Source organism: Engraulis encrasicolus, chromosome 9 (genome assembly GCF_034702125.1).
Source record: "Engraulis encrasicolus isolate BLACKSEA-1 chromosome 9, IST_EnEncr_1.0, whole genome shotgun sequence".
Lineage (NCBI taxonomy): Eukaryota > Metazoa > Chordata > Actinopteri > Clupeiformes > Engraulidae > Engraulis > Engraulis encrasicolus.
This window is the reverse complement of record NC_085865.1, coordinates 50,970,978-50,980,977: the sequence shown is the minus strand read 5'-3', so window position 1 is coordinate 50,980,977 and position 10,000 is coordinate 50,970,978. Positions and strand designations below refer to the sequence as shown.

At 44.6% G+C, this 10,000-nt stretch overlaps 1 protein-coding gene across 5 annotated transcripts in view; it reads left to right on the top strand.

The window, feature by feature from the left end:
* sik2b (salt-inducible kinase 2b) overlaps positions 1–10,000 on the top strand; it is an 88,354-nt gene that overhangs the window by 8,570 nt on the left and 69,784 nt on the right. The gene's annotated exons all lie outside the window — the stretch shown is intronic.

Below are 10,000 nucleotides of genomic sequence, written 5' to 3'. Positions count from 1 at the left end.
GTGTGTGTGTGTGTGTGTGTGTGTGTGTGTGTGTGTGTGTGTGTGTGTGTCTTCAGTTGGAGCATTCGCACATCATTAAGCTCTACCGAGTCACCTGAGAGTTTTCTCCTTCACCGTTTGTATGTGTGTGTGTGTGTGTGTGTGTGTGTGTGTGTGTGTGTGTGTGTGTGTGTGTGTGTGTGTGTGTGTGTGTGTGTGTGTGTGTGTGTGTGTGTGTGTGTGTGTGTGTGTGTGTGTGTGTGTGTGTTTGTCGTGAGGTTGTCTGTCTGTGTTTGCGTGTGTTTGTGTTAAGGTCCTCTGCACAGGTGAATGTCAACATGAATGTTTAATCAAGAGACTCTGTGTGTGTGTGTGTGTGTGTGTGTGTGTGTGTGTGTGTGTGTGTGTGTGTGTGTGTACGTGTGTGTGTACTAGGGATGCAAATTATCGATTAATTCATTAATCATTAGTTGATAGTGTTATCGATCGACTTTCGATTAATTGATAAGCGGCGTTTTTTTCACCTGAATTTCATAGGGCCTTTTAAAATATCAGCTAAATAGTTAAAACACAGAGTTCAAAAAGTATAGGCCTATATTGTTATATTAAATTATATTATGAGAATTACATTATGATCATTAAGCCCATATTGTATTTTATTGTATTATGTTATATTATATTATATATTCCTCAAGTAATTATGCATTAGGAAAAGAAAGCAGACATGTTTTCTATGGCATCTCCACACCACCTTTGGGGGGGCATTGCTTGGTTTCACCCAGGAGTGAACTAGTAGCCCCACGCCCCCTCTATGTCGCCTTGCAGTTGCCTGAGATATGATGACAGACAACGTTGAGTGAAACGTGATCAGACTCAGAACTTGTCTGCATATAGGTGTGTCAGCCAGCATGATCAACCACAAACATTTTAATTTTATACGCTTCAAAATAAAGAAATGCTATATTTTGGGTGGTGTGTTGTTGTCCATAATGCATAGTAATGTCAACAAAGTTCGTTTCTGAACAAAAAAAGCTATTTCCTGTGTCTGTAAGGAGAGCTAATAAGCTAACTCCATTGAGAATGAATGGAGCTATGACAACAACACTTACAGCTAACATGGATTCACCTGAAATTGAACAGATGGTGCTCCTCTTCATGCATGGTCATATATTACCATGCCCAGTTCAGCTAATACTAGTCTTGATATCTGACAGGGTGTTAGTGATTAAAATTACAGCTCAAAATTTGAAATGACTACGTTTGTGATTTCGCTAGTTAGCACGCTAAGCTAACATAGCAAGCTTAACCCTACAGTGAAATGCTGCTTGCAGTGACATTTGCCTGTCTTGAAAGATCGTTTTTCTCATAATTCAAACAGTAACAACTTACACCATTGGGCTTGGCATAATCACAGATTCAAGTACACATCTCCAAAAGACCCACAAGAACTCTAGAAGTTGCAATGACGATTTAATAGATAAAATCTGCGCACCATGGATTTGAATAGGACTAGAACTAGAACTACTCAACAGTCTCTAGCGCCCTCTAGCGATTAATCACGATTAATACATTTTAATCGAGCAACCTCTTGCTCGACAATTAATCTAAAGTCGATTAATCATTTGCATCTCTAGTGTGTACGTGTGTGTGTGTGTGTGTGTTCAATCGTGTGTGTGTGAGTGTGTGTCTGACGGCACAGATCTGATGACCTTGAGGGGCCCATGGTCTCTCTCGTATCAGTCCAGTGTTAAACAGTAACCACACACACATACAGAACTAGTATGGGTCTGGGTGTGTATCTGTGTGTGGCAAGTGTACTTGATTTCAGTAACCACGCACACATACTACTTGGGTAAGGGTACTTGATTTCAGTGGGGTGCTACAGCAGCTGACTGATCACCAGGACAAATGTATTGTTAGCAGATACAACACCAGGCTAACTTTGCGTAATGCTAACATTAAACATACAGATCAAAGGCTAACACAACAGTAGCAGTACATGGATAGATCAATAGGTCAACAGCTAGCTTATAATAATACTGTAGATCACTGGCACCGGTTTGCATGTTAATCTTACTAGCTGACAATGCCACCATATAGACAACCAGGGTAGCTGACCGCACATAGGAATTCTAACTTGTCATCTAGAAATTGTCAGGGTAGCCTATAGTAATTTCTCAATAGCAAAGGAATCGTCAGGGTGACTTGTAGCTAAGGGTAGCCTGTTACCAGACACCAGATACCAGACACCGTCCCGCCACAGGGACGTTGTAATAGTCACCGAAAAAACCTAACTACCATAGCACTACACCACTGTGGCAATGGACAGGGCATTTAGTCATACATTACGACTTGGTCATTGCCATTCTGGTAACAGCTATTTTTTAACAGGGGTATTGTAGCAAAGGGGAGTAGACTTGCCCAGCCAGGACTACCTTCTGGGCTAGTAAACTGGGGCTCTGACCGTTTCACCAAAGAGGGTCATTCCACGCCAAATCAACAGGAGCCCGCGCACTTAGGTCTCAAAAAATTCTGAAAATATTACCAAGTGTACCCATGGTACTTAAGAGAAACACTGTACATTTATTTGAATGTAAAATGTATACTCTCCGTGTTACAGACAATTTTACTGGGGGAGGGGGGTGCCCATTTTGTTCACACTCTTTTTTTTGTCAAAGTTCACAAGCCCGTAGCTCAATAACTAAACCATGTAGGAAGCTCAAATTTGGCATGCTGGTACATAGATAGGAATAGTTTGTTGCTAAACTGTCAGTTTTGGTCTGTATGATCCTGCATCGTCATAGCATTCCCTCAAAGATGATACAAATTGTACTGGAGTTTTTGGCTGTGCTCTGTTTAGGCCTTCAGAAGACATATTTGTGCCCAACATAGCCTCTTGATTTTTTCCCCTTGTAGAGACAAGTAGGAACACTCTCATAAAAAGCTATAAATAGAAAGGAAACCCCATCAGTGTTTGACCAGAAGACCTCACAAGTCTGACAAATCATTTTGGGTGTCATTTTCAGAGCTCCAGAACCCCTTGTGGGATTGTCCACAGATTTTTATTTTATTTTTTTTCTTCATTCTCCATGAATTCTTCTTTTTAAAAATGCCAATGAGACTTGTCTTATGTGATGTTTTCTTTTTTAATTTCCCACCTGAACATGGGCAACATGCACATTGAGAGCAATATGTTTGGTAGAAGGATGTAACGGTAGGTGCCTCAGACATATCACGACGCTAAACGCATGTAACGCTAGTCACCAGACAGATAGTTGGCAGGGGTAATCTCAAATAGCGCTCATCAGCAGACAGACATTTGGCAAGGGTACCCACTTGTCTGATGGCTGAGGCTGTCTAGATGGCAAGCTGTGATGGCAGAGGAAGCCTTATTATGTAATACTAGCTGCCACACATACAGTATATCCCCATTGGCAAGGGTAGCCTCACCTCACATATTGCAGGTCCTCAGACAGACCAGAAGTGCTAGGCTAACTTCACGTAGCGCTTGTTGTGAGGTGTCCGGAGCTGTTTGCCCCCTGGTCACCACGGTGACTGTAGAGAAGCACATCGGCGCGTCCGTGTGCAGCAGATGCTGACTCTCCCCATCTGACCTCAGACCTTATGTAACCTCTGTGTGTGTGTGTGTGTGTGTGTGTGTGTGTGTGTGTGTGTGTGTGTGTGTGTGTGTGTGTGTGTGTGTGTGTGTGTGTGTGTGTTTGTCTGTGTGTGTTTGATTGGGTAAGTGTGTGTGTGGGAAAGGGGGGAAAGCGACGGGTTTCTTACACAAGCTGCTGGATGGTGTCCAGACAGGCCTGACTAGTGTGTGTGTGTGTGTGTGCGTGTGTCCAGACGGGGGCTGGATAATGAGACTTGATCATCCTTTCCAAGTTGGGGCTGCCTCATTCAGACGCCATCGGCCAATTAGTCACTTCCTCAGTCCTCGTAAACAATGGACTGGCTCGCCATGGCTCATCTCTCTCTCTCTCTCTCTCTCTCTCTCTCTCTCTCTCTCTCTCTCTCTCTCTTTCTCTCTCTCTCTCTCTCTCGCTCACTCACTGGGACACACACGCACAGTTACTCAGAGACCTTCTTTGACATATTTTATCTGAAGACACACATACACATACTGGTGCACTCTACATGCACACGTGTAGTAAAGTACACAGACGAACATTTACGTATGGTTACTCATAGGCCTTCTTTGGCCTGCACACAGTGGACATAGCCACGCATAGAGAGAGAGAGAGAGAGAGAGAGGGAGAGAGAGAGAGAGAGAGAGAGAGAGAGAGAGAGAGAGAGAGAGAGAGAGAGAGAGAGAGAGAGGGAGAGAGAGAGAGAGAGAGAGAGGGAGAGAGAGATAGTTACTCAGTCAGAGGCGGAGACTTTATACATGCACACGCAGACACACACATGCAAGTGTGTACACAGTGGATATATACTGTACATAGTAGGTACACTGATATGCCAGAGAGGCACCTCCTAAGTCTAGGGCCTCATGAAAGGTTATAGATTTAGCAAAAGAATGCTATTAAAATACAATATTAGATTTAGTAAAGGAATGCTATTAAAATATAATATTAATCGCCTTCAAAGGGCCCCCTGACAGGCCCTTACCGGGGTTGCCAGATGAGACTGATGCTTTCCAGCCCAGAATGTAGTCAAAACACCTGGAAGACCTAAAACTTACTCGATTTGAACTAAATCCCATTGATTTCTGTGGGCATAAATCTACAGAAAAACCTGCCCAATTGCCCTTTTTTTACCAGCAGACGTTTGTCCCAAGCAGCCCAATTGGACGGGAAACCACCCAATCTGGCAACACTGGCCCTTCCAATCATGCTAACCTTGCCCCTGGCAACATCCCTGGATGTGCATACACACACAATGACAATGACGTTTTGAGGACGTCTTTGAGGATTTTTTTTGTTTGTTTGTTTTAGTGGACTATTTAAGAAGCATATTTATTGCAGCATATGAACAACCAATTCCTAATGAATTCATGGGCATTAGATGCGGTTGCACCACCTGACGTCTTTTACCCATACACAGGCGTGTACAGAGATGCCCACCAACCACATGACAAGACGTTTTTGGCGTTCAAGGGTTGGATTTGGGTTGGTTTTGTGGTGGTCAGGGGTGCATTTGTCGAAAGCGTAGTTGCTAGCTACTTTGTTGGTTGCAATGCAATTTCCCATTGGCAACTATCCAAGTTGCTAACTGCTAACAACTACGCTTTTCGAGAAATGCACCCCAGGGTTGATTTAAGCCGTTTGAAATGCCGGTTGAGATGGTGGTTGTCTCACAGTCATGACATCATTCCTGAGGTCATCGTGGTCCTTGGGAAGAGTTTGGCTGTTGTGTAATCTAAACTCAAGTCAAATGTGGTACTTCATTAAATCATTTCCTGGTGAGTCACGCACAGTCCACACGAGGTTAGAACTCTCCTTAGCAATGAGGTCACTAGATTCTGTAGGGTGGAAGTGAAGACTACAGACTAGGAGTGCGTTGCAATATGCGACCTTGCCTCCTCCACTTGCGCTTGTCTCCTCGTCTCGCCTCTTGGCCCCTCCTCCGTGGAGAATAAAGTTTCCGAGCTGTCAGCCTAGCCACAACAACTTTTGAGGGACTGTTTTTCATTCACCATCCCAATTGCAAATGAGAAAAAGACTCTACAATTGAGCTTTTGCAAGATATGGAAATATAATGCTGTTGTCCGTGATGTCATCATGGCATATTACTTCCTGGTACGATGAGAGAAGCAAGTGGAGGAGGCAAGGTCGTATATTGCAACGCACTCCAGGTACCTGTAGGTTGGAAATTTGTGAAGGCTAGAAGCTAGTAGACTAGTGTAACTTTATTGATCCCGGGGGGGGGGGGGGGAGAGAGGGGACAAGTAGCTTACATGTACACATACACATACATAAAACACAGGTAATAGTCATGGAGGGAAAATAAACAACATCACAAACCCACCCCCACCCCAAACCCAAGACACACACACAAAATCAAAAACATACATAATAATAAAAAGCAAAAAAAAAACCCTAAGAAAATCATAAATCATGTACCAAATATAACTCAGGTATGAATACGCAGTATTCAACAAAGAACACAAATCCTGGTAACAAAGACGTGAAGTGAAGACTACAGACTAGTAGGGCTGTAACGTTATCTGAGAAATCGCGATACGCAGAGTCACAATACTGTTTCGCAGTGCAAGAAGGCAGTATCGTGATATGCCTTCTCAAATTTCTGTTACCCTTCTGTCCAAAAAAGCAACCACATTATATCATATGATAGTGCTTCCAAACTTCAAATCATATCAATTGAAATATACCTTTGACCTATCGAACCGTAAGTGAAAGATTGTGATACGAATCGAACCGAACTGACACAATCGAACCGAATTGCGAGTTGAGTGTATCGTGACAGCACTACAGAATATGTAGGGTGGAAGTGGTCATCTCAGTGGGTGTTAACACGGATGAGCATGGTTATTATTGTAACGAAGAGGTCTCATTGATGTGTTTTCGAAAATAGAAAGGCCATTGAAATAAAAAGGTATTGCTCAAAAAGAAAATGGAGAGCATGGATTCTGAAGTATTTTTTGTGACCTGTAACCACAATAGTTAGTAGCACACAGCCACTGCTGACGCATATTGTAGTGCACAGGGCATGCGCGCACACACACACACACACACACACACACACACACACACACACACACACACACACACACACACACACACACACACACACACACACACACACACACACACACACACAAGCACACACACTGAAATGACTCACGTCAGTGAATCGTGAGTCCTATGTGTTCCAGGTGTTTCTATTGACTCGCATGAGATCATCAGAGTATCTGTGAATCAGTTTAGTTTGCCCTGCAAGTGTATACTCAGGAGAGAGAGAGAGAGAGAGAGAGAGAGAGAGAGAGAGAGAGAGAGAGAGAGATAGTGAATGGGAGTGTATGTATGACTGTCTGTGTATGTGTATGAGAGAAAGAGAAAGACTGTGTGTGTCTTTGTGTGTGTGCGTATGTGTGTGTGTTATTGTGTGTATGTGTGTGTGTTAGAGCATGGCAACCCGACCGAAGCCCGACGGGCCTGGTCGGAACCCGACGGGCCGGGCCGGACTCGGACAACAAAAATAGAATATCTGTCGGACTCGGGTCGGGCTCGGGCTTGAAGCAAACAGACATTGTGAAAATTGTAAGCAACCAGAGGAAACGTTTCAGTTCATGCAAACGGCAGTTTTGTGATTAAAAAATAAGTAATTGAATATGCATAAATGAAAATGTTGGTAGGCTACTGTGCCAGTGATTATTATTGGCTGTATGCACGCGCCAGTTACCAGGGGCAACATTTGGACGCCCACTCCGAGTCAGCCGAGCAGGGATGCCGAGTGAACTTGCTTGCCAAATCAACAGTTGTCAGTGAACGCATGGTCTTTTGCTGTAGGCCTAGTGTAGGCCATGCCTTCGAGGCTGTCTTGAATGTTGGACATAAAATGACGAAGTTTGTCACTGCATTGTTCGCCAAGGATTACATTTCCAGCATGGGGCTAGCAAGGACCATAATATGGATAACTAAGAAGACACACACGCTACGTGGAGTGTAAGGTAGGGGCTGAGAGGTTTCCTGTTACTATTTTGTCCGCTGTGACATGTCATGTCCTTCACGTACAGTAGGTTCTTAATTGGTGTCACTTTTACTGTAGGCTACAGTTGTAACTATGTGCGTGCAACCTTTCCTGATTTTATATTGACCGCATGGACATCAGGGGAAATGGCATTCTCTTGGAGGGCCAAACAGGCTACTGTTCTTCGGGGTTAGCTTATAGCCCTGTTACTCATTGCGCAGCTCGCGAGACGCCTGACTTGGCGGCTCGCAAGGTTATAGAAAAAATATTATAGCCCAACACAATCAACAGACCTGCATTTAAAATCTGCCATGCCTACATACATATTCAATGAACACGTAGCACAGTCATCTGCATCACGCCAAGTAGGCAAGGCTATGGGCACGTCTACATCAAGATCTCTTTTTTTCCATCTGGCTGACCCGGCACCCCATGCGTCGTTGTTTATTTACTGACAAATTTGACTCCGGCGCGCAGCAACATTTCCCCTCAGAAGTGAGCCGCGAAAATCAATCCCAGATCTTATTTGAAAATGCATTGGCTGTCATTTTTATGGATGTTTGTTCACATTTTCATTGGTGGCGTTTTGCATTGTTTTAAGAATAGACGGCTTTACATTCTAAATGGCTGGGGTCGTCTATCAGCAGAGAAAAGAGCGCCGAAACTTAACCTAATTCGGCAAACATCCTTCACAACAACGCCACCACACTCAATGGCGGAGACCAATAAATTATCTTGTCCACATCAAACGAGTAATTCCATCATACATTGTGAATGTTGCGTGCACGCGCCTGGTGTAACTCTCTCGCGCAGATTGCATTGTTGGTGACCACATCGCAAATCGCTGTTCATTTTCGCGCCTGGTGTAACTCTCTCGCGCAGATTGCTTGGTGACCACCTCCCAAATCGCTGTTCATTTTCAGTTTAACCTGGCGCTGTCAAACGGGCAATGAAGGCAAGCAGAGCGCGAATAAAGCACGCGGAGTCCCGTTGGAATGCTGCAGCAAGTTGGAAACTTAAACTTTCTCTCTATCTCGCTTTCTCTCTCTCTCTCCGCACGGCATTGATTGACAGCTGATATAACTCAGTGCTGTCGGCGATGTCGCATTTTTATAAATAATAAGTTAACAAGACCATCAGGCAACCATCCTTCACAAGCTCAATAACTCGTACATAGAAACATAAGCTGCGCTGTCACGTGTGTGTGTGTGTGTGTGTGTGTGTGTGTGTGTGTGTGTGTGTGTGTGTGTGTGTGTGTGTGTGTGTGTGTGTGTGTGTGTGTTTATACTTACTATGCAGGCTACGGCAAATTGCCTCATCCTAACGTCTTTGCCTATCCTGGCTATTTATCACGTGCTATTTTGAGTATGGAGGAGCCCACATAGAAAATCTTGCTTGCGCACAGGTTCTGTTGTTATTACAGTGGTCTCGGGCTTCGGACGGGTTCGGACACAAACATTTTAATTAGTCTCGGGCTCGGGTCGGTGTCGATCACTTTTCTGTCGGCTGAGGGCCGGGCTCGAACAGAAAAAAACGGCCCGAGCCACACTCTAGTGTGTGTGCACGCATGTGTGCGCATGTGTGTGTGAATGAGCCTGATGCCCCCTCATCCAGCAGTAGCCGTGTCCTATTGTTTACTCTGGCTAAATATAGACTCCGCCCCCTCAGCACTCGACTGGCTCTTTCAGCCTACTGCTCTATTCACACTCCTGATTCACACCAGTAGGCTGCAGGCTGCTCCTGCTGGGTGTGTGTGTGTGTGTGTGTGTGTGTGTGTGTTTGTGTGTGTGTGTGTGTGTGTGTGTGTGTGTGTGTGTGTGTGTGTGTGAGAGAGAGAGAGAGAGAGAGAGAGAGAGAGAGAGAGAGAGAGAGAGAGAGAAGAGGGGGAGAGGAGAGAGAGAGATAGAGAGAGAGAGAGAGAGAGAGAGAGAGAGAGAGAGAGAGAGAGAGAGAGATAGTGTGTGTGTGTGTGTGTGTGTGTTATGTATGGGTGATTCATAGATCGTTCCTGTGAATTGGTTGGATTGAAACGGCCTTTTCAGTGGGTGTTGTCAATGCTCAGTCTATTTTCTCACACAAACACACACATACACAGTCACAGGCACAAAGATACACACAGACACAGACACACACACACGCGCATACACACATGCACACATGCACACATGCACACATAAGCCCGGGATAAATATTACCTATGGACCCCTGGTAATTCGCAATTACCCCCGGACCTCCGTGATTTTTCGGGGCACATTCGGACGGGATAAATAAACGTCTGTTATTTACTCAATTCACAGACATTACAAGGGGGTACAGACGGCGCACCTATGTGAAATTACCCCAGGACGTCTGTGTTCCGCCG